This window comes from Tamandua tetradactyla, chromosome 13 (genome assembly GCF_023851605.1).
Source record: "Tamandua tetradactyla isolate mTamTet1 chromosome 13, mTamTet1.pri, whole genome shotgun sequence".
NCBI lineage: Eukaryota > Metazoa > Chordata > Mammalia > Pilosa > Myrmecophagidae > Tamandua > Tamandua tetradactyla.
The window spans coordinates 38,318,056-38,344,156 of record NC_135339.1 but is presented as its reverse complement, the minus strand read 5'-3'; the positions used below and the strand labels follow the sequence as shown (position 1 = coordinate 38,344,156).

The following is a 26,101-nucleotide window of genomic DNA, read 5'->3' as shown; positions in this document are numbered from 1 at the left end:
GTCTGATTGAACGATGTATATATAGTGAATGAACGTGTTCCTGTCCCTAATCATGGGGGCCTCTGCATGGCAACCATCAACCATTAACTGCTTAGCAAGAATTCATGTAGACAAGTGCTTTCCCTTATTCTCATAGTTCAAGATAGAAACATAATAAGGCACATTCAAAATTAATATAGAAGAAGGGGATGAGAAAAATGTCTACAGTGAGAGGAGCAATTTGATTTGCTATATTTATACTGAATAAATTATTCATAGATTCATTATATTTATAATGTATAAATAAATTATAATTATTTTATTATAAAGAATGTCCCATATGTCTTTAGTTTTTAGCATGGCTCTAGGCCCATTTAGATAGGTGCTCTGTATATATATATATATATATTAATGTATTGATTGGGGGGTACTTCTCACAACTTAGAATAATATTAATGTAGTAGAAAAGCCACTGGGCTAAAAGACAAGGGACTTGGGGTCAAGACCCATTTTTGCCATAATTTTCCAGTTGACCTTAGGCAAGACTCTGGTCCCCAGCATGCGCATCCCTAAAATAAGGAGGTTCCCCCAAATTCTTTCCAGCTCTAATGCTCTATGTTTACACGAGGGCTTTGATAACCTCATAAAGGACAAGAGTAGCATAAGAATGGTTCTCCCTATGAAATGCACAGTGTTGTGGACACTGACAGTGTGAGAATCAGAGATAATGATCACAATTTGAGTGTCTACCAAGTTTTAAACCCTATGCTAAATGTTTTGTACACGTTATTTTATGTATTACCCTGTAATACTATATACACATCGTTCAATCAGACTTCCCAATAATCCTACTTTATAGATGTAGGAAAAGGGACAATAAGAAATGAAGAAACTTGCCCAAAGCCTCTTTCAGAGACCAAATCCTGTTTCCACCACATGAACTCTTTTGAACTTTTTAACTTTACTATTAACCCCTAGAAGCAAAATAAACAAAAGCAAAATGTACAGTATGATGCATATAAATACTTATAAATAAGTATTTATATTCTAAATTACAGCTAAAGAAATTGAGGTTTGGGCACTCAGATTTTTCCATTAGTATATAAGCTAGAATTTCAGTGGCCACTTGCTTCGTACACTAATCTGGGAATCTTGCTTGCCCTCCTTATTAACAAAGAGAACTGGAATTCATATCGGGATTATGCCCATAGGGTTGGTTTATTTATTGTGGTTCTGACCTTTATTATAAATTCCTTAGAGAATTTGATGAATGTGTTGTGGACGGCAGCAGAGGTCACAGACTCTTAAATACGTTATGGTTCAGAACCTTTCCCTTTAGGTAAAGGGTCGAATTCTGCCCACTGTCTTCAATGGCAGCCTAAGAGGATTTAAGAACATCTCAAGTAACTGTCCAGAGAGTGCTTCAAAGGTCTAACAATGCAATAAAAAATGCTTGCCACTATTATCTTTTCAGGGTATCATATTTTCTCATTTCTTAAGTTTCCATCCGTCCAAATATCTCTTTCTCTGAGGCTAGAGTGCTTGCCTTGGAGCAATAAAAAGTGAATCATCTGTCCTAGATTTCCACACTGCTTTTGGTCCACTCCTCCAAGGGCTTCAACTCTTGATCTTTGTCACATCCCCCCACTTACCTACTCCCACAAGTTGGTGTGTAGGCATGATTGCTGGATACTTACAGGTTATTTGCGATTATTTGTTATTAGCACTTCAGACTGCTTATTACACCAATTACAATCTGTCCGGGTTGAATTAGATTATAAGGGGCTGCCATCCTGCCATTTCAAATGGCAAGAGCCAGATGATGCAAGGTCTTGTTTGCCTCAACGAGGAGTTTGATTTGTACACTGAGGGAAGCTATTGAAAAGTTTTAAGCAGAAGAGATGACCCAATTAGATTTGATTTTTCAGAATGTACAGTCAATAACTATGACTATAGGATGATAATAGCTTGGAAGAGATCAAGAAGTGACATCATAAAACCAAATTGGAGGCTTAGGCCATTCCCAGGTCCCCTTTCAGTTCCAGAAGCCTTATTTATCTTGCTCATGCTGGTATCCTCAGGACCCAGCACACAGCCTGGCACCTAGAGATTAGTCATTAAAGATTGTTGACTGAATCATTGAATGAATAAAGAACTGAAAGCTCCTTGAGGGCAAGAAATGATCTTAGTTTCACACTAATTAATTTATGGATTGCTTCTATTGTTATGTCTTCATGTAGAAAACACAAAGCCCTACAGCCCCTTTGTCAGTAAAATTTAAACTACTTAAAAACAGCAGCTGTAACTGTTTTCTTTGCCTCTCTGCTCTCCCTTCCTCCTAGCACCTAGAAGAGTTATTTTCACATAAATTAATACATTTTTATTGAATGAAAAATTCCATTTGTAGAATAACGGAGTTTTTTGGTTCTTTTCTTTTTTTAAAAAAAGCAAACTACTAGAACATCATTTTCAACTGCCTTTCTGCATTCACCAGGGCCTCTCAGTGGAGTCGATTCTGGGAGTTATAACTATGAACTACTGAAAGAAATAGAATCAAAGAATGCCTGACTTGGAGGGGACTCTAGGGGTCATCTGTTACAACTCCCTATCTGATGTGTGCAGCAGTACAACTGCTGTGGGTATTGCTTTCTATTTGGTCTCACGATTGACCTTTTCCTGACTTCTCTCAGCTCTGTCTTCCATTCTTTCCAGCCCTGGGTAGTAGACATTTGCATGACTGTGCTAAATCCATTTGAAAATGTAAAAATAGGACACATTCCTCCTGTGAGGCAATGGGCATCATTCATTCTGGCTCAGATCACACTCTTGAACAGTACATAAAGGAAGGCACTCTGAGCCAGGAAATGCCGAGAATTCTAGAAGTAAGAATGCACAGCCAGCTGTTGAGGGCATCTCCGTGGGGTTTTGCAGAGCATGCGGCTTGCTCCTCTCAAATGCCTTAATAAGCCTAGCAAGGGCAGCTAGGGTGGACATTGGAATTCTGAAATTCACTGTTTAGCTTTTTTTTATTGCCAGTGTGGCATACCTGGAACTCTCCCCTGGAATTGTTATGCCTCTTATCTATTTGTAAAATGCTTTCATAGATCTTATTTATTTTTGTCAGTGTTTATTTTTCCATTCCAGTTCTTCAAAATATCACTCATGAACGCTTACTCTGTGCCAAGCACTGTGTTTGTGTGGTGGACTACACAAAGAGGTAGAAGATGTGCCCCTGCAGCAGTGCGTGTGCTTTGGTAGCCAGCAACAGAAACTAAGTCTGCCTAACTTATTATAAAGCTATTGGATAGTTCAAAGAAAGGCTGGAATAGCAGGCTTGGCCACAACAGAATCTGGTAAATCTAGGGGGCCAATGTAGCAGGAAAAGTTAGACAATTCCTCAGGCACTGCCACTAGAGTAAACCAACTATTTTCCCCATTGCTGAGACAATTTGTTCAAATTTCAAAGCTCTGGGAAACTTGAGACACTTACTTACCCTTGGGAAAATGAAGGACAGGACAGCCTTGGTTGACTGTCCCATAAAGACTGCCCCAAAGAAAAATAGGCTGCTGTTTCCAAAATTGGAAAATGGATGCTGAACAGCCAAAAAACAAAGCTGACGATTACAGCTTCTTGCCCTGAAGATTTTGTGATTGGGTTTGGAAGATGTGACATACTTCCATGAAGAGTTAAATAAAGGGATAAGAGCTGAATAGCCAAAACAATAGCACAAAACTTTAAAGTAATGACCTGATTAAATTCCATATGAATGGATTTGAGGATAAAACCTGTGAGAAAAGAAAATTATAAGGGATTCTAGTAGTCAGGCAACTTACACAAAAAAAGAACAACTTGAACTGGACATGGAAGAATGGATAGGCAGGGTGTTATTTTTCTTTGTTCACTTGATATAATATATTAATGTGTGATTTAATATAAAAGTTCCAAGATATGCCTAGATTAGAGCAGTTCATACAATTAAGTGCAAATGCTAATTATTTAAATGGTAAGAGATAAGACATGTAACACGCTTAGGCTATACCTTTCAAGTACTAAATACTTAATAAATACTAACTATTGTTATTAACATTATTGTCATCATTATTTTAGATCAAAGACCTCCAATTATACATCACTTTCATTTTTTATAAATATGTTTCCAAAAGCTGGATACACACCACTACCCTGTATGCTACTGTGCATCTACAAGACATGTGCATCTACCAAAAATTTGTATCTGGGACTCAGCTTTAAAAGGCCAGCCAGGGCGGCCACAACTAGATCTTCACCTAAATTAACCAGTATAATTTTAGATACAACCAGGCTTATACATCCAAACCCTCTCTAGTATATTGTTCTAATGTTGTCACTTTCCGACAAGATATTCTTTTTGTGCCAAATGAAGCTATTTTGCTGTAATATTTACCTTTGCTAAACCCTATAGAAATGGAAAACAACTTGTCAGCCTCATCCTCAAATTAATTCTTACACTTGAATGCTGGTGTCACTTTTCGACTTCCTCCTCCTCAAGCTAAAAACATACCAGCTCCTTTCAATTTTCTTTATACCTCCCCAGCTTTTTTTAAAAAATGCTATTTGTGCCAGTTTGAAAGTATCATGTACCCCAGAAAAGTCACGTCCTTTAATCCTGATTCAGTATTGAGGGGTAAACCTTTTGATTACATTATATCCATGGAGATGTGACATGCCAAGTTGTGGGTGTGGCCTTTTGATAAGGTTATCTCCAGGAAGGTGTGGCATGTCCAACTGTGGGTTTGTCCTTTTGATTAGATGGAGATACGACTCTGCCCATTCGGGGGCGGGGGGGGGGCTAATCAGTTTACTGGAGTCCTTTAAAAGAGGAAACATTTTAGAGCAGCTCAGAGCCAATGCAGACATTTGGAGAACAGTTGCTTCAGAGTTGATAGATACACGGATATTTGGAGATGCTTTGAGTCCTGACAGAGAAAGCAGATACCTAGCAACAGACAGAGTCAAGCAGACATTGCCATGTGCCTTTCCATGAGAAGCTAAATAAACCAGAACCCAGAGCTGTGTTCCTGAGGAACTAAGTGAAGGCCCATAGAAGTGAGGAAACTTAACAGGAAACAGAGGCTGACAGCAACAGAGCCCAACAGCAGGGACCAGTAGATGACAGCCACATGCCTTCCCAGCTGACAGAGGTGTTCTGGATGGCATCAGCCTTTTTTTTTTTTTTTTTTTTTTTAAAGGAAAGACAGAGAGAAGGAAGGAAGGAAGAAAGGGAAACATCTTTAAACATTTTCTTGTTTTATTGTATTTTGTTTTTCCGTTTTTTGTTACATGGGCTGGGGCCGGGAATCGAACCGAGGTCCTCCGGCATAGCAGGCAAGCACTTTGCCCGCTGAGCCACCGCGGCCCGCGCATCAGCCTTTTTTAAGTGAAGATAACCTCTTGTCGTTGCCTTAATTTGGACATTTTCACAGCCTTAGAACTGTAAACTCGTAAGTTATTAAATTCCCTTTTAAAAAGCCATCCCATTTCTGGCATTTTGCGTTTTGGTAGCTTAAAAACTAATGCACTATTGTTGTCTTTTTTCATGATCAATTCCAATTTCTACACATCTCCTTTTATATTTTGTAGAGCAAAATTGTACAGACTACATCCTCATAGGAAACGCCACTGCAGAAGGCTAACAGACCTCTCAAAAAATAAAGATAATGAACAATTTTGGAGTAATTATGTGCCAGGTGTTGTATTGAGCAATTTACATACATTCTTTAATACAAGACACACCTATGAATTAGGCACTACTAGTGCCCACATTTCACTCTTATATGTGGTTTCAGAGCTCATAAAGGGCATAGCCAAGATAATAACCAGGTCTGTTTGATACCAAAGCCTGTGCACTTAACCCCCATGGTATATTACAGCCCATTGAGTTTGGGGCCATGGTAAAACATAATTGGATGACCAAGGTCCCAAAGTGCTCTACCTTAGAACGGTGCTTTAAATTTTTCTACCCAATTTAAATTGGAGACATTTTCTCCGATTTTTCTATTCTAATGTTTAGGGGAGCTGGGAAGAATCACAAAGTGGTCACAAGAAATGGGAGAGAGTCTCTGCGAATTTGTCTCTCATCTTAAAAGTTCATGTACATTTTGCATCTATTTAATGACACGTTCATGTTTATTTAAATATTAGAAAGGTAAAATTACATGCATCAAGTAAGAGTGAATGTTCCAAAAGCTACATCCTATTTATTTTGCTACTTAGTGTCCGTAGGGCTATGGGTAGCTGGAATGGAGAAGTAAGGCCCTAGTGATGGTTATAATGGCATTACCATGGAAACTACCTCAAAGCAGTTGCGTTCAGCTGCTCCTCCCTTCCCAAAACACTCGTCTTGATAAAGAGCCATAAGAGATCAAGCATCACTCTGAATTACATCCTAGATGTGCCCTACCATAAATACTGTTTTCAAAATGTGTGTTAATACAACTCAAGGCCTTTTGGTATGGGGCTATTTAGAATACTCTAGGTAAAATTTTGGGGATGTCTACCTAGAATGACGATTTTCATTTTAAGAGAGGTGTCCTCTTTTTCCCTTCATTCTGCGAATAATTAAAAGTAAGAGAAGAAGCTGTTGTTTATGAAGCTTATTTTGAGTTTGTGACAGCAGACCTTGTCACCGGCATTTAAGAAAATGCTTTCATCTCTTTTCTCTTGTGAATAGGAGTGGAATAAGGTGAAAGTATGTCAAACTCATCCAAAAGTATAAGTGGACAGTTATCATATGAAGTTAAAAGAGAAGGAAATTGTCTTCTGCTTCATCAACCTAACTTTTATGCTGGTGCCAGTGGTACTGACGGCCCTTATAAGCATCAGGTGATGGGAGGGAGCAGGGAAGTCTGAAATGAGCTCCTTGAGTTTGAATCAAAACAAAGGTGATTATATAATTTATCATTCAAATTGGGGCATTCTGAAGAAAGAAAAGGGGCACTATTAATAATTGGGCCTAGATAACAGGCATAAACTGGGACTATCTGGCGCAAACTGGGATGTATCCATTATTTTGATTTCTCGCCTGGAGTCAAAGTCCCAGGAATGGTCAAGAAAAACAAAAACTTAATGCTCAACTATCTGGTTTCAGGTTGATTACTGATTTTGAATTGTGGGTAATAGCCTCAACTTTAAAAATGTGGGCCTGCCCCCATTCTTGTACCAATGTGACCGTCTTCCTGTGCCATTAGGCATGTATGTATGTGTCTATTTACCAATAATTACATCTAAACTAGCAACATTATTGCTATTCATATCCAATTTGTATTCTGTTTTGAATATGAGATTTTTTTTTGGAAAAAAAATGTGTATAGTCAGTTTTCCTCATCCTATATCTGAGTAAGTTTGTGTTCACCCGCAACTGTATTCTCTATAATTATTGGATTTCCACTTTTCATTTTAAGGGACTGTTTCACAAACAATTTGCACTAAATTTGCTTCCGTTTTTCAAGGTATTGGCAACCCTTGCCAACTTGACCCAGCTGCCATCTAAATTAATGGTTATTGACATCAATCCCAGGATTTCTCAGTATGACATCAATGAAAAAGTCCTCCAAGGTCATTCTAACTGCCATAAAAGATATGCCCCCAAATTTCACTGGCTTAACAAAGTAGAAGTTATTTCTCAGATAAAAACTAAAATGGTTGTTACTGCAAGCAGGATGACTCTCCTCCAGGCAGTGATGAGAGACTCAATTTCCCTCATCTTGTGACTTTTATGCTAACCCTAGTGTTGGCACAAATCACAGTGATACGCCTTCTGTTGGCGGAACTTAGTCACATGACCATACCTTACGGCAAGGAGCTTGATAAATGCAGTCTAGCTTTGTGCCCAGGAGGAAGAGGTAATAGGTTTGGTAACACCTAGCCCGTCTAGGCCACAGATGTGAATCTTTCATCCCATTTGTTTAGGATATTAAGCAAGTATTCTACCTAGTTCAGTGGGTTCAGGATCTAGTCTATACCTTTTCTCCTTAGTGTCTGAATAAAACAGAATCCAAAATGTTATCAAAGCCCTTGTAGAGGCAGCAGTGCAAATAGATGCAGGTATGATCTTGAGTAAGCCGCTTAACCACTGTCAGCTTTAGTTTACTCACCTGCAAAAGTTAGGTACAAGTGCTTAGTGCCATTCCTGGTCCATAGAAGACTCTGGTAGCTATCATTAGGATTATTTCTTATGACTTCATAATGGAATGTGCTATGCTCTATTATTTGATTAGTTTTGTCTTTGTGGTATCTTTTCTATGAAGGAAGCAGAATTAACTGTTTCTTTTTTTGTTTGTTTGTTTTCCTATTTTTAATGGAACAACTCTGCCCTAAGTCATAGCATCACCTTTCCCAGCACTTGGGGCTTCTTTCAGTCCTCTGAGAATTATTAAGCAGTAAGTAGTAGCTATAGTGTCACCTTGATGACTGTAAGTCCCTACTGATAATCCACCTAGTTATCAATGTGTGTTTCAATTAATTCCTTCTTTCTTCTATTCAGGCTTTCTATTTTCCCTTATGGAAAGAACTTTATTCTGGGCCATCTCTGAATGCCATCATCAGGTGCCTTTGCTGGATGCAGTAAATGCCAGTTCAGGAATTACTGGAATTAACAGTGGTAATTATTAATTCCCATTAGACACTATTTTATGGCACTATCGGCAGTGTCAGTTTTATATTGGCATTTACTTTCAGGAAAGAGAATGTCATGGGCTTATCTATATATAGCAGGAAAGGGAAAGAAACTATAGTAGGAATTTACATAGCTTATTTTATTCTCACACACTTAATCCTATCAAATAATAAAATGATCAAACTGAAATTCAAAGATGTCACTTGACATGTCCAATTTTGAAGGAAGCTGTAGGCTCCACAGAAGACACTCAGGATATTTTAAACCAGAGTTTCTCAAGGTGCAGTCCAGGGACTACTTGGTTCAGAATCATCAGAGTCCCAAGCAAGATCTACAGAACCATAATCTCTCAGGATGGTTCTTAGAAATTTGTATTCTCTGTTTCTTTTCTGTTTTTGTGAGGGCGGAGGGGGTTGGTTCCATCATCCACCCAGTTGGCAAACTAGAAACCTGGATATCCTGATCTCTTCCCTTCCTTTACCCTCGCTTGCTTATTTGACCTCATAAATATTTCTCTAATCCCTTCGCTCACTGTCATGAATTACTGCAAAACCCTTTATTTAGAGCCTTATTGTTATTTTTCAATTTGTCTACTTCTACAGCTTCCTCATTGGGTTCTCCTTCTCCTTGCCACCCATATAAAATATCCACAAAGCCATGAGAGTGATCTACCTCAAGCTCAAATCTGCTGTTTCTGCCATGCTTAACTGCTTCCCTGGCTCCCCACTGTCTCTAAGAGAAAGTTTAAGCCTCTGAACATAGTATCTAAGACCTGCCAGGCACTGGCTCCTGTCATCCCATCTGGCCTCATGACTCATCATTTCCTGCCATTTGCTCCACACTTTAGCAAGGCCACATGCTCTTCTCAATGTCTCTTTTCCCCTGTGAATGCTTCTCCTCCACCTCCTTACTCCCAAATCCATCCCATATGCTGTGCTGCACTCCTAAAAAAGTTTCAGTTTACACTAAGTCAAAGAAATGACTGCCAAACTTTAAGGTATTTCCTCTCCACAGGATATTTATATTTTAATAGAGAATGAAAAACCAGTGTCTCACAGTAGAATTTCTAGCATTAGTGCTCATGTGGAAGAAATACAAAATTACACCATGAAGTTGCTGCCTATGCATAAGAAAGTCCTTTGAGATAACAGCTCTTGAGTGCATTTAGAAAAGAAAAATTTGTAAATCCTTTCACTAATTGAAAGTATAGATGGATTAAAAGCTTGAATACACACACACACACACACACACACACACATATTTATCTGCAAGTGTTAGAAAAAATATCTTTTTAAACAATCTTATGATAGGAAAAGCCGAAGTGTTATAAAAAAAGGAACCTATGGAAAAAAGAGAGATAAGTTTGATTCCATGGGAAAATGAGGCAAAAAATGAATGCAAAAAAATCAATATAAATATTGTTAAATGACAATGACAAAATGGGTATGGGGAACCTGGTTTTCTATATATCCTCAGTGCCTACTCAAATGGTGTGAGCTTTGAGGAAAACAGTGTGATGGTATATGTCAAAATAGGAAATGTTCCCTTTAACAAAGCAGTCTCATTTTGGGATAGTTAACAAGGTGATATATAGCCTCTAAATATTTATGGCTTATTGTTGGAGGGAGAAATGAGTAAGTTACAGACTGATTTTAAAGCATTCCATTTGTGTAAAATTATATATGGATCTAACTTTTTATAAAATTATATATTATACATAAATATATATATAAATATTTGTGTGTGATTATTTATGCAGAGAAATGAAGATCTCAAAGGACACAGACTAAAAGGCAGACATTTCAATCTCTTGCACACATCTGTGAATGTGCAGTGCTGCCACATAGTAGGTGTTCAATAAATATTTGAGGAAGAAAAGAAGGCAGGAAAGGAGAAAAAAAAAGACTATTTACCAAAATATTCACAGTGGTTCATGGGCTTTAGGCTAATTTTTAATTAAAAAAATGTTTATTATAGTAATATATATATATGACATAACATTTTCTATTTTAACCACTTTAAATTATACAATTCAGTGGTGTTAATTACATTTACAGTGTTGTGCTACCATTGCCATCATCCATTATATTTTCATTTTTAATATTTTGTTTTCCTATATTGCATTGATTCTCGCCCTCCCCCCCAACAAGGATCATGCATAGCTAGAAAAAAACAATAATACAATGATTTTTAATTAATAAAAGGTTTGAAGCAGGATATATATTGGCCTGAATTTAGGGTCTGTGAGAGATTGCAGAGGAGCAGTCAGAGACTGAGGAGAAAGGGATTTCATGCCGCCAACCAGTAAGGACGGGTTTTCATTTCATTTGCAGTCCCGTCACTGAAACAGTAACCATTTCATCCTCAGATAAAAAGAGGAGTCTTTCATTCTAACCATGGCAGGTGGTGCTAACAATTCCCAAAGTCCTCTTTCCTCTGTTGATGGACATCCCAGGAGAAGGCTGCTCCATCTCAGCCTCCCCCCAGGGTCCTTTGTCAATAATAGTATGATCCATAGGGTTTGCACTGCTGACCTAAATGCAAGTGTTTTCTCCATCCTCCTCCTTCTCTCCCTGTCCTCCTCATATAACCTCCTTAGCAGTTTTTTCCTCAGCCTCTGATCTCCATCTTTCAGGTATCCTAAGAACATGAGCCAAAGTTCTAGTTTTCACAAGAGATAAAAAGAAAAATATCCCCTGCCAGGAGAGGAAACAGGATGCTAAAGTGGTGCCTCATTCATCCCACATAAAATGCTTCTGTCTGGATCTTCTCCCAGAATCCTTGGGAGAAGGGGTTGCCGCCAGTGAGCTTTTTCAGATGGGGTTTGGCAAGTCTGGGATAGTCTTACTTCCCTCTGTGCTGTGGGAATACTAAGGCCAGATTGCAGGAATGCTGTCTCTTTGGGGTTTGCCCTCAAAATGCCTCTAGATGCTGAGGTTGGTGCCCTGGTGTGCTATCTGCCCATGGCTGGAGACGGCCAGACTCCACTCAGCTTTGTTGGGTGACTCAGTGCTTTGCTTGCCAAGGCCTTTTCTAAACTGTCCCTAATGCTCACAGAGACCACCTCTTTCTTTCTAGATAAACAGAAGCTGAGTTTAGTACCAGGGCACTTTTTCAAGCACTTGATCTTTTGGCTTAGAGAACTGATGCACTGTCTTCTTTACTCATTTAGCATCAAGTATTGTCATGGACTTCATAGCTTAGTATATATTCTGAAAATTTTTCTCATATTGGTAGGTGCTATTTTTTTTTCTTTTGGAAACAGGCATGGCTTCTAATTTTTTAAACCATGCACTGACTGGATAAACTCATTTTATACCCACTTTGAAGAATTAGAGTGCAGAGATTCTCCAAGCATCAAACTGGAAAAATCTTATTAAAGTGCACATCTACTCATGTGCATTTACATTAGTACTCTATCAGTGTGGTGGAAATAAAGACCACAGACTTATACTTCTAAACTGGGTCTCTGCATCTGCAAACTGGTAGATAATATGCAAGAGGCTCTCAGTGACTCCTTGCTCTGGTTTGCTTGGTGTTTCAGAGTTACAAATGCACGTTTTGCCCTTTTCTGGTACTGGTTTAGTAGCTTGAGCAAAACCTTGAGGGAAAGCCTTACAATAACTATTTTTTGTTGTTGTTAGGGGTCTCCTCCAAATAACAGCACCACACCCCTGGGTTTTTTTTTGTTTTTTTTTTTCCTAAGCCGAGTATTCTAGTAACATGGGATTTTTGGGCAGGGGTGTTGTAATAAGTCGAGAGGATTTGGGCCAAGATTTTCTGATGTGGAGGGGTCTGGGGAGGTGGTGTGTGTTATTGGGCATTTCTGGCAGAGGAAAGACAAAGGTGGATCTCATCATTCCTCAGAAGCCCTGGCTGTCACGGTAAAAACCCAAATTCAAAGTAGCTTAAGCAATTAGAAGGGTACTGGGGGAAACAGTGGAAACACGTCTCTGAACACACAGGTCTTAGGAAGGGGAAAGAATCAGCGCAGCTTTGGGGACTAGAAGTGTAGCAAGCAGGCCCGTTTAGCCAAGCCACTTCCCTTTGGAAAGCCTCCCAGCCCCAAGGACAGCTGAAAGCACGTGTAGGCAAGATAAGAGGCGTCCGTAGGAGCCCCCTCCCCGATGATGACCGCTCATCCGCGTCTGTAAACTCAGTTTAGCAATCCCGGGTCTGAGCCCGCACATAGCCAATCATCTTCCTCGAGCATCACCAGTTATCATATTAGGAAAACCCTGTCCTAAACCAGCCATTGTCTACAAAATCTTGTATCAGCCCCTACTCGGGGGTCAGACTTTCAGAAGTGACTCGGCAGAGTCCTGTGGTCATAGACCAATAAAGCCTACTTCCTGAAACTTCCGAGCCTCGATCCGGTTAGTTCTGTTTCCGCATAAGGGACCTAGAGGCTTGCAGCCTCATTCCTGGTTACACGCTCCAGTCCTGTTTCCAGGTAAGGTTCCTGGAGGCCCTTGCAGAGCTTCGTTCTTGGCTTCGCAGTCCAGAAGGAGGGCAAAGTTGCCACAATTTTCTCAGTGGTTCGTGTTTCTACTTCTCTCTGTGGGCCAAAAGCTGCATATGCTTTTCTAGTGAGAAATTATTTTGTCTGCGAGGTGTGGAGAGGGTCATGTCCGTAAGCAGCCCCAACCCAATTTTCTAGCTTCAGGAATAGCGAACCTGTCCCAGTATTAGCCCCTGGCCAATCACTGAGGCAGGGAAGCCCAGATCCTCTGTGATTGGTCCACTTCTGGTCTGTCCATTGCCAGGCCAATCACCATAGCCCGCAAGTCAGGGTCACGAGGTCTCACGGGAAGATGGCTGTTCTCACGCTATGGTTTAAAGCAGTTTTCCCAGAAAAGAAGTAGTACTGTGCGGGTCTGCAGAAGACGGCTCAGGTGGTTCTTCTATGCTCAGGTGGTTCTTCTATGCTCAGGTGGTTCTTCTATCCGCAGGCTGCTCCTCAGAAGCATGCTCGTCATCTGTGCCTACCATTGTAGTCTCAAGCCTCTCTTTGCACCTTGAGCTTCAGCCATTCTGAGTGAATTTCAGTTCTTCAAGTCACTCACTGCAGTTCTGCACTGCCCTGTCTCATCTATTTAGCAAACTCCTGTTTAACTTTCAAGATTACATTTTGAGCTCATCTCGGAAAGACGTTCCTGGATCACCGTCCTTTCTCAGGCAAGTTCTTCGTCCTGTGCAGTGCCATTGGTTGTAGTTTAGATTATATAGTTCTTGGCACCCAGTCATAATTAATACAATTGTACAAACATTGTACAGTGTTTGCTTGCATGTTTTACTCTCTCCTCCAGACCGTGGCATTGACTGGGTTCTATTCGTCTTTGTACACAGAACCTAATACAGATCCAGGCACTTCGTCATGTTTGTAGAATGAGCAGGTGGATTAATGAATAAAGGAAAGGAAAGGAAAGGGAGTGTGGGAGGAACGAAAATCATTTCAATTTGACCAGGTTTCAATGTACTTTAGAGAAGAGATTAGGAAGGCTCCCAATACTTTAAACTCTGTATGTCAAAGCAGTTTGTATTTGAATCACTTTTGTAAATTGGAGGTGGTAGTTGTGGAGCAATCCTCAACATTATATTTAGGTTAATTAAGGTACCTGTAGCAGCTGGTATGCTGATGGGGGGAGGGAAACGGCCTTAGAACAGCTGAAAGATCTAATTGAGGATGAGAAAATTCCAGGGTTTCAGATCAAGGAGAGCAATGTTTTGCATTTTCTAGGGCAGTTCTGATTTTAAACATTCTATCCCATTGTCTCCTTAAATATAGTAGTTTCTGTTAGACCATTGTCCTGATATCTGGGTGGGAGATGTAACAAAAATTAATCTCTGTGTAATTGCTAATAGAAAAGAGAGGCAAGAAAGCCAGGCACATAGGGACTGAGGGGAATGATAAGGATTTCTCTTTATTTGAATCTTTCAGCCTAGTAGAATAATCTGATGATATGAAGCAGAGAAAAGTGGCAGACCTCCAGAACTCTGGAGACTAGCTGTGGCAAGGGCTTTTTTAAAAATGCAGTTTTATTGAGATATATTCACACACAATATAAACTATCCAAAGTATACAGTCAGTGGCTCACAGCATCATCATATAGTTGTACATTCAACACCACAATCCATTTTAGAACATTTTCATTACTCCAAAAAAAAGAAGTAAAAAGAAAACCTAAAACATCCCATCCTCATATCCTCCCCATTCTATATATGTGCATATGTATATAAATAATATATAAAATATATAATTTTTGTTTTTATTTTATTACTCATCTACCCATACATCAGGCAAAGGAAATGTCAATCACATGGTGAGGCAAGGGCTTTTGATGTCCACTGGGGCTGAAACTAAAGTAAAAGCTTTAACCAGGGTAAGAGAAAGAGAAATGTATTACTCAAATCTAAGAGAAATTCTTAAGCATCCAATGTTATCGTTTTAGGATAAATCATCAGGGTATCATATTTTATTGAGGCTCTTGATACACTAAATAAATTTTCTTCTTAACTGAGAAAAGTCTATTCCTCTCTCCTTCAGTCTGTGTTATGGGAAGCCTGGCCCCAAAATCAAATAATTAATTCCCACTTGTTGATACTGATTTTTAATTTTTTTTGGAAAATAGAACAGTGGTCCCCAATCCTTGATGATCTTTCAAATCTACTGCAAGATGCTCCATCAGTATGCCATCACCCAATCTGGTAATTGATTCTAATTTGGTAGCTCTGGAGTCGGGCCTGTGTGAAAGCTTTTTAAGAAAAGTTTCCCAGAACTTCAGATTTAGAGGACTCGTCATCCTCAGGGTATGGTTTGATCCAATCCCATCAGAATCACATGGGTGCGTACCAGAGAGCAGATTCACGGAATATATAGGCCCTGCCTGGGTCTTTTGAATTAGAGCCCCTGTAGGGAGAGGTCAGAAATCTTCACTTTTAATTTTTCCCAGATGACTTTCATGCACACCAATGTTTGAGATCCACTGTGTAAACAATATTAGTCATAGCCTTGCCACGATTAATTGGTTTCTAATTTAGAATAAATAAACCATTTTTATTTTGTAGTGACTGTAGGTATTTGCCTTGTAATGTATGTATAATATCTTGATTAACCTGAATGCTCAGAGAATTGGGAATTTTAGTTAATTTGATTTTATGGCAAATTCATGCTTGACTAAATGTAGAAGAGGTTCCATCTTTTAATCATCTGTGAAAGTGAGCAAAGTATACCCAAATGAGAACATTTTATTTATTCAGAGCTTGCTATAGCAAGGGAGTTAGCTGCCATCACTTACATTTGGCAGACTCACAAGGGAGGCAGGGGAGTGGGAAAACTTTATGTTGGAAAACTCAGTTAAAAAAAGTGCAAAGCTCCTAACTCTCTTGATTCATTCTTTCTTCTCTGTGTCGTCACGGTCACTACCTATATGCAGGACATAAGTATTTCTTCCTAACTGGTTTCCTACTCCCAACATTTTCTCTTCTAATACATTTCCTACATTACAACTAGAATGGTCTTTCTAAAAAAAAAACATGTTCTGGTCAATTCCATGTACACATGTTTCTTAATTGCCCTTGAAAGAAAGTACACATTTGCCCATCTCTTTTTATAATCCACATCATCGCCACTAAACCATTTGCAGTACAGGATGATTCCATGATTCTATCACCTTTAGGCCTTTGTGCCCCATATCCTTTGCCTAAAATGCCTTTTCAGACCCTTTCCCCATTGCTAATTTCTACTCGTTCAGATCTCAAATTAGGTATCCCCAAGGGTAACAGTCTACAAACCTCCTAGTTTTGTATGTGCAATATAACTAGCAGCCACACCTGGCTGTTGAATACTTGAAAGGTGGGTCTGCTGAATTGAGATGTACTATAAGTATGAAATATATACCAGATTTTGAAGGCTTAGTATGAAAAAAGTAATGTGAATATCTTATTAATAATTTTTATATTGGTTGCATGTGAAATAACATTATTTTGGATAATTGGGTTAAATAAACTCCATTACTGAAATTAAAAAAAAAATGGGTAAAGGACTTGAATGGAAATTTCTCCAAAGAAAACCTACAAATGGCCGATAAGTGCATGAAAAGATGCTCAACTTCATTTACCATTAGGGAAATTCAAATCAAAACTGCCAAGGGATACCATCTCACACCCACTAGAATGGCTATTATTTAAAAAAGGAAAATAATGAGTGCTGATGGGGATACACAGAAATAGGACTCTTAGTGCATTGTTTAAGAGAATGTAAAACGGTGCAGCTGCTGTGGACAACAGTTTGGCAATTACTCAGAAAGTTAAGCATAGAACTACCATTTGATTTGGCAGTCCCACTGTAGCTATATACCTAAAAGAATTAAAAGCAAGGAGTAGGTCAGATATTTGTACACCAATTCTCCTACCAAAATAGTTCCCAATAGCCAAAAGGTAGAAGGAACCCAAATGTTTATCAGGAGATGAATGGACAAAATGTGGTCTATACATACAATGAAATATACTTACCTTTAAAATGGAATGAAGTTCTGATACACAGATGGACTTGAAGATATCATGATGAGTGAAATAAGTCAGGTACAAAGGGATGATATTATATGCTTCTGCTTATATGAAATAGTTAGGATATGTGAACTTAGAGACAGAAAGTAGAATATAGTTACTAGGGGGCAAGAATGGGAAGTAATGCACAGTGGGGGTAGGGTTTCTGTTTGGAGTGATGGAAAAGTTCTTGTAACAGATGTTGGTGAGGGTAGCACAATATTACAAGTGTGATTAATTCCACTGAATGTGTGCTTGAGAGTAGTTGAGATGGGAAAGTTTATGTTGTGTATGTTTCCACAATTCTGAAAAGAAAACAGCTGAAGAGACAATGACAATTAAATGCAATACATAATCCTGGACTGGAAATAATAATGGAGGAGAAAGGGCTCAAAAGGACATTATTTGGACATAAGAAAAATTTGGAATATAGACTGTAAACGTAATATCAATGTTAAATTTCTTGAACTTGTTAAGTATATTTAAAGTGTTTACATAAATGAATGTCCTTATTTTTGGCAAATATGCATGCAAGTATTATGTACTTAAGAAGGATGACGTATACAGCCTACCCTCAAATGTTAGAAAATAAATAAATGTTTAGAAAATAGGTAGGTAGGTAGATAGCTGGATTGATTGACAGAGTTATAGAACAAATGTTGCAAAATGTTAAACTGATGGATCTGGGTATCATGGTGGGTGGTATGTTGGGGTTCTCTGTAAGGGTTTTGTATTATTTTTGCAGCTGCCCAATAAGTTTGGAATTATTTCAAAATAAAATGTTTAAGAAGGAAAAAAAGCAGAAGATTTCAGGTATGCTTTGTTGGAGGCTATAGGCATGGAGAGGCAGGAGGCTGGCTAACTAGAAGCTGGGCATCCTATCTGATGGGTTAGGGGAACAAATTTGGCTTTTTCTGGTTGGTCTTAAATTAGGAGGGGTATGTGTGCAAAAATGTGGAAAGCTGTCAGGTATTGATCAAGTCTTCGATATTTTGTGTCAGTTGTTACAGGGATTGTAGTTTGATATTTCAGGGTGTTAACATAAATAGTGGCCAGCTCCTGTACTGATTGTTGTGGACAGTTTTCTTTCTGATTACTGATGCTAGTGGGAAAGAGTTTCCTGCTCCTTGCCCATTTTTTATATTCAGTCTCTCCTATGAATTCTGACATTTCTGAGAAGGCGAGTACTACAGGCTAGGGAGCTATGTTTTTATTTGCATGTAAGAACCCATGAGCGTCCCCAAAAGACCATCCCAATTCAAGAGAAATTGAAGAACCCACACTTGATCCAAAGGCAATGAGCTGATACCAGAGGGAAGGCAGACATGGAGAGATGGTAGTAAAAATAACTTTATCCACCAGAAATGAAAACTTTGAGAGTATTTAGGTACAATGTAGATGAAATGGACAACTTCCTAGAAAGGCATGAACAACCAACATTGCTTGAGTAGAAATAGATGACCTCAACAAACCAACCACAACTAAAGAAATTGAATCAGTCATTAAGAAGCTCCCCCAAAAGAAAAGTCCAGGACCAAATGGCTTCACATGTGAATTCTACCAAACATTCAAGAAAGAATTAGAACCAATCCTGCTCAAACTCTTCAAAAAAATTGAAGAGGGAATGCTATCTAACTCATTCTATGAAGCCAACATCACCCTCATACCAAAGCCAGACAAAGATATTACAAGAAAAGAAAGCTACAGACCAACCTCTGTAATGAATATAGATGCAAAAATCCTCAGCAAAATTCTTGCAAATCGAATCCAGCAGCACGTGAAAAGAATTATACACCATGACCAAGTAGGATTCATTCCATGTATGCAAGGATGGTTCAACATAAGAAAATCAATTAATGTAATACACCATATCAACATATCAAAGCAGTCAGTATCATAAACCAAACATGAAGAGGAATGATTTCCCGTGGTCAGATGGCTGGGGAAGTGTATACTATAGCACAAGAGGAATTGTGGCTTCTGCTTGACCCGTTTTCCCTGAAAGGGAGAAATGGAAGAGGACTCACATGTGTGAGAAGAAAGTCCTGCAACTAGAATTTCTGAGTGGAAGAACAAGTGATCCCCTCCTAATGCTGAAAGGATAATATTCTTCTCAGCACATGAAATGTAAGTGCTGGGGACTCCCTGAAATCAATTGGCGGGTTTTGGAATGGGTGGTTTTCTGTAGATTTCAGATGTACATGGAACTGAAGAAACATTCTTTGCTACTGTTTAAGGAAATAGGGATTTCCTTTGTTGGAACTCTTTCTAGGATGCATTTGATCGTGCTCCTGTCACAGTAATTGGAGTAAGAGAAGGTCAGCTTGCAGTGATAAGGCAGAGCACTAGACTGTCCGTCAGAAGATCTGTGTCTAATATGCTTGGGTCATTCTCTGCTGGAGAGAGCTTGAGCAAGCTTAGTTCCCTTCCCAATTTATTGCATAGAGTTTTGGGATGATTAAATCCAATAATAAATTGGCAAATGCTATATAAATATAAGGTGGGCTGATAATTGAATTTGCTCCTAATTGAGGAATCTTGGTAATTAGTGAAGAGTTATTTAGAACAGTTGTTCTGGGGGCTGTTCATATGAACCTGTAGGACTTTATTAAAGTGTGTCTGGGACCAGACCCTGGATGTTCTGATATGGGGGGAGGGAAGGCATTTGTATATATATTTAAGATTCTTTGGATGATTCTTAGGGATGCCAGAAATTGAGAACCACTGGTTTAGGGTGGAGGTTGGTGGCAACCTGAGTTTTGACTCTGTCCCCAACAAACATGTTTGTATTGTGGGAGGAAGCTCAGCAGGCTCCTGCAAAGGTCAATAAATGCTCCGTGTCTCATTTTCCCCATTTGTAAAACACAGAAGTGAACTAACCAGTGAATGTCTACCTTTTAAAAGCACAGGTTCTTTTATTCAAGAAGATTCTTACTAAGGTGCTTTAGCATGGAAAACAGAAAGAAGCAGAGCTGCTTTGATATCTGCTCAGCAGTACCCCAGGGGATTCTGAAAACTACTGACCCCATGTTCGATCACAGCCCTTCTAGCACTAAAATTCATCATGAGGCACAGGAAATTTACATTTATTTGTGCAGGTTCTATTTAGGAGGCTGGAAGATTCATGGTATGTATAGTCTGAGAACTGTGAATTAAGGCCAGTAGGCAGACTGAGCTCAACTTTTGTGTTTGCTCTCTTATCCTTTCCCTGCCTTGCCCTGCCCTATTTCCCAGGCTCCCTTGCCAACTGATTTGCGGCTCAGTTTGGCCAAAAAGATGTACTGGCTGGAGATGGGAGGACAGGAGAAAATATAAACCAGGGCATTTTAACCCTTCTTTCTTGCAATAGGTAATGTGTTTGGTACACAGGGCCATCTCCCCCATCATTCCAGAGCCAGCCTGCTCCAATAACACCCTTCTTCCCACTGTCTCTAGGGTGGTGGCAGCTTCCTGCTCTTGCCAATCTCTGTTGCCTGCCCCCACTCCCTTTGGTCTTTCCACATCTCTGTAATCAGGTTCTTTACTATAATGAGTATTAATTTCTTTCTCTTGAACTACCCGTCGAGGACTCTTTTACTGATGAAATCCTGACTGATCACGTTGTGTTGGGATTGCATCCTGGAGAACCTGGGAAAACGTATTAAGTAGTTTGCATTTTATTTTATGCCTAAATGTTGGTAACTTTGCATTTAAGGAAAATATAGTGATCCCAGTGTAGATGCCCCGTTAGAAGTACGAATGAGAGAAAATGAGGGACAGATGTTACTGATCATAATACAATGCAACTGTTTGACTATGTAACTTCATCATAAAATGTTTTGTATATTTTTCTGCTATGTCTTTTCTCAGTGAAGGTCTTGTTTCTAGCTCCCATTTGCTGGTGGGAGTGGGCAGGGAGGAATTCTATTCCCAGATAACCTTTGGCTGCCTGATCAACTGTTCTTTTTTACTTTGACTTTTAAAAGGAAGGGTCAACGGCAAGATGAAAATGAAGTGAACTGACTCACTAAAGGAATTCCATGGAAACAGAGGTGACAGTGGGTTAAGAAGCATTTTTAAAAATATTTGCTTATCCAAGAGAAATGAAAACATATGTCCACACGAAGACTTGCACCCCAATATTCTTAGCAGGTTTACTCATAATAGCCCCAAATTGCAAATAACCAAAATGCCCATCCACTGATGAATGGGTGGACAAAATGTGTATATCCATCAGTAATAAAGAAAAACTATTGATACATTCTGTAGGGGTCAGTGAACTTCAGACACATATGCTAGGTGGGAGAAGCCAGACCACAGAGGCTGCATGTTGTATGATTCCATCTGTATTAGGAAAGGCAACTCTCTAGAGACAGAAAGTTGATTTTAGTGGTTGCCTGTCTTGGGGTGGGTTGGGGAATAGGTATAGGGATTATCCCAAAATGTGGGCATGAGAGATCTTATTGAATGATGGGAATATTCTAAAACTGGTTTATGGTAATGATTGACCTACTTGGGAAATTTATAAAAAACATCATTAAATTGTACTCTTGAAATGGGTGAATTATATGATATATAAAAGATATTTCAGTAAAGTTATTTTTTGAATGGAGAGAGGTTATAGGCAGCAGCACTATTATTAATCTAGTCTCTTTAGATACCAATTAATTATTTTGTCACTTTCAGCTACTTTATCCACATATCTACATAGTTTTCATCACAAAAGTGAAAGCTTTGCTGAAGTCTAAATAGATTATTATTGCTTTGATACTCTAATACATCCATTCAGTTCTGTTAAAGAGAGGCAACATGGTCTGATGTGGTTCAAACTTTTATAAATGTGTACTGATGAAAACATGATTTGTCTTGGAGTGTCAAGACTTTAAAACTCACACCATTATCTAGGCCTAAAATGTCCAGTTCCTCCCAGAGGTTTGATGAAATATTAACTGGTGCCAGACAGTCTGTGCTGAGTAGTTTGGAAGAGAATGCTTGTCTTTGTGCTCTGTACCCAATAGCTGGGAAATAGGTGATAAACAAATGCTTTAGAAATCATTTCTGCTCAACATGGTAATAGCTTTAATTCTTGTGATCTGACGAACAAGAAGCCCTGTTTATCTTGCTGCTTTGTGCCAAAAAGGTGCTTGCTGTGAAAGGCTGCTGCTCATAACAACGCTCAGTGACTCACATAATAATCTATTGATTCTTCTCATACTGGGTTTGTCATTACCTCCAGATTAAAGCCCCCTGTTATGATTTCAGTGTTCACAGATCTGCCATCAACAGCCCACTCAATATGGGACCACAATCTTTGAAATGACTGAGTTGGATATTTCATTTCTTAGGTTTTTTTTTCATTCTTTCATACTTTTGGTCTAGCAGGAATAAAGAAAAATAGGCTTCCACCTCTCCATACCCAAGCCTGCACTTTGGTTTGGTTAAAAGAAGGGAGATTACACTCGGCCATAGCTCTGTTGTCATTAATTAGGAAAAATTACTGGACCTTATGTTTTTCATCTAGAGAACTGAGACTCTTTGCAGTACCTTTCTCCAGCACAGCCTGCTTGTGAAGAGGAGATGTAATAGATGCAAACATCTTTTAAAAATATTTGCTGGAGGAGAGATTCAGGGACATTTTGATTAGGGGATGAAATGATGCTAAATTTCAGACCTCTTGGGAAGTATAGGAGAAAAGCACACTACAGAATTAACCTGAAAGAGCTACATTACTCTCAGATGCTGAAAACTCTTTCTTGGTGATACTTGCTCTGGGAACTTTGCAGATGATGGGGGTAATTGGATCTTGAAAGAACTGACAACAGATGCCTCTACATCACCCTCCAGCCATATATTACTCCCACCAGCAAAGAGATACCCATCTGAGATCTAATTCCTCTCTTCTGTAGTCTTCTCCATTGCCATTCCCTTGCCCTGCCACATCTAATATTCTTTTCATTGATGTGTAACAGCAATGCTTGTTCTCATGGAGCTGTTCCTTCTGAGCTTGCTCGCAAGAGACAAAATCAAGACAGAAAATGGCCTCTTCACTGGAGATGAAAAGGAGCTGCTCTGATGAGAAAATCTGTTCCCAGCTCCTGCAGCTAAAATTCCCCTCTTATGCCTTTGGTTTTCTTTATTGTGTGCCGCCAGAAGCAATTCCTCCTTCACAATGCAATACACACAATAGAGAAAATATTGTTTCTATAACCTGATTTGGGTGAATGTGATCAGAGTGGAGTAAATGATCCACACAGGGATAAGTCCTGCCTGATTGCTGTGACACTAAGATTTCATCACCTGTCGTGTCTTTGTTATTGCGGGAACTGAAAGGTCTGTTATATTTTAGAACATTTGGAAGAAAACAATCATTACCTGTGTATCAACTTGTGCAGGAGCCATACCTGTTATGCGTGAAAACAGAGTGACTAGGAGGAAGACAGAGCAGAGAGCATGCTAGGAAGTTGATGAACTCCATGGCTCGGGTACTGAGCCTACAGCAGAGGCACTGGATTCTTCTGAGACAGATGGGCCTCTTCTAAAGAGTGCATTAACATCAGTGCGAACTGATGATCATGGTTAAGAAGCAGACAACGTGAATCAGAGGCAGAGCAGCACAACAAAGAACCAGTGTGAGACAAAATGTTGATAGCCACTCAGAGCTGTGCACTTCACTAACCTGTTCTCAGAGTGATTGGTTACTGATTTCAGAGCCATGTAATAATCCTGGCTACCTATCATCCCAATAATTGTCTGTGGACACATAAATACCTGCAATTAGATTAATGACTTACAAATCGATAAATAATTCATCCAGTGTTGATTTAATGTTTCTCAGCAAATCTTTTTTATTCTTTTTGAGGATGTCACTTTTTTCCTAAAAAGTAACATCATGGGTGGGCCACAGTGGCTCAGTGGCAAGAACGCTTGCCTGCCATGCTAGAGGACCTGGGTTTGTTTCCCGGTGCCTGCCCATGTTAAAAAAAAAAAAAAAGTAACATCATCTTCTCATTGAAAGAAAAAAGTCATACAATGTGTGAACAAAGATGCTAACTCATGGACCCAAAAGAAACTGTAATAATTTGATGATCTTAGTTCATAATTATTGATTTGTTTATTCATTCATTCATTCAACACACACTATAGAATGATAGTTCTGTTCATACCTAGAAAGATCAAGAAATGCCCTTGGAAGTTAGGCAACACCGTTTTGGCAAGATGGCACTGTAGAAAGCTTGCTGGTTGACTGCCAAGGCTTCCATCCCTTTCTTCACCTGTCCCATTCCATCTTCTCTCTCACAGTTTCTCAAATTCACCTCTAGTCCAGGAAGCCATGCGTATTCTCCCTCTTCACCTTTCCTCTTATAATCCCTCAGCCTCATATGCCTTACCAATTCTTTGTTTCTCTTAATTCTCTCATTGAAAGATCTACCTCAAGTTTTGCATCCTTCAAGACATTGCTGTCTTTTGGCAATACTTGGCACTGTTAGTTTTGTCTTTGGTTAATAAGAATTTTGTTAGTATGTGACTTTGGTAGACAAATAGGTTATGGTTGAAGGAATGCAGGAATCTTAGCCTATTATGCTGTCCAACTACCTAGGAACACCTCTGACGTGTCACAGGGATCTGTGGCATAGCAGTTTTCCCACCTTCAATCCATTCTCTTTCCCAGTTCTGTTCTTCTTCCTTTGTTACACTTCTCACTGTTATGCCACCATTGGAGTAGAAACTGCAGGTTATCCTTTATTGCTGTCTCTCCCTCTCATTGTAACAATTGTGAAGTATGATTTTCCCTCCTAAATACCTTTAGAACTAATCTACTTTTCACCACTACTTCTGCTACCATTCTTGTGCTGCCACCCTTTCTTACCTAAATTATTCTAGTGACCTCCTGACTATGGTCTTGTCCTTTGATTCTTGCTGCATTCTGTAACTAAGATGATTTTTCTTAAATTCTGATTTCTGTCACTTCCCTCCTTATAGCTTTTATTTTATTCCCTTTGACTCTTAGGATAAAGTTCCAACCATCTCACAGTCCTTTCATGATTAGGTCACTTCCTAGTCCTCCATCCTCATCTCTTTCTAGTCTCTCACCTTGAACTTTTTCTCCAGCCAGACTGAACTATTTGCACAATGTATTAGACTCTCTGTTGCTGCTGGACCTTTGCAGATGCTGGTTCCTTTGCCTTGGATGCCTTTCTCCCATGCTTTTGCTCCACTGTTCAGTGCTTGTTTTGGGGGATTTAGCTTAGACATCATTTCCTAAGAAACTTCTATGACTCCAGTGTTGCTTCTGTGTACTTTCCTAACATCTTGGCTTATTGTGGCACTTGTCACACTATATCATATTGATTTGGCTTCCTTGTTCATCTTCCTCCCTCCTCTTTGAAAGGTGGGGTTGAGTCATAGTCATCTTTGAAATCTAGTGCAAACTCCCATCCCTGGGGTAGAGTAGTTGCTCAATAATTAGTGGATGAATGATAAATCCATTGTTTTAAACATGAACTGAGCCCAGCCTAGGCATGCAGCTTCTGTGGCTGCTGCCCAGGTACTGGGGTTTCCAATGTAGGGTTCTCTGCAGGCTCAGCCACTCCTGCCAGCCAACACCGTGCCCTGCCCTGCTTTGGGCCACAGACCACCATTGCCCGCCCAGACTACACTGTGGAGTGTCCCCAAGCAGAAGGAATAAATTCCAATGAATGTGAAAACACATCTAGAAAAAAGAAAATGTTAAAGGAATTTGGAGCCAATGTAATGGATTTCTCTGTTAGAAATGTCATTAGCAACTGTAGTTATAAAAGATGATTATGGGAGGCTCATGCAGAGGATAGAGGGGCAAGGACAGAATCATCACCACTGGCTGAAGAAGCATCAAGAGAGGGAGGTCCTGGTTGCAAAAGCTAGAGAATTGAGATTCAGATGACCAGAGACCATCCAGCTAGTGC

General features: G+C 39.4%; 1 protein-coding gene and 1 long non-coding RNA gene across 4 annotated transcripts in view; one reads left to right on the top strand and one right to left on the bottom strand.

The window, feature by feature from the left end:
• Window positions 1–8,188, bottom strand: part of LOC143653103 (uncharacterized) — a 40,080-nt gene extending 31,892 nt beyond the window's left edge. For all 3 annotated transcript variants that reach the window (XR_013161103.1, XR_013161102.1, XR_013161105.1), the window contains exon 1: window positions 8,113–8,188. This is a non-coding gene — a long non-coding RNA (uncharacterized LOC143653103). The remainder of the gene's footprint in view (window positions 1–8,112) is intronic.
• A 59-nt stretch (window positions 8,189–8,247) lies between these two features.
• PHYHIPL (phytanoyl-CoA 2-hydroxylase interacting protein like) overlaps window positions 8,248–26,101 on the top strand; it is a 273,373-nt gene continuing 255,519 nt past the window's right edge. The window contains exons 1-2 of the mRNA XM_077125269.1: window positions 8,248–8,397; window positions 8,502–8,618. The gene's annotated coding sequence lies outside the window, so the exon portion shown is untranslated. The remainder of the gene's footprint in view (window positions 8,398–8,501; window positions 8,619–26,101) is intronic.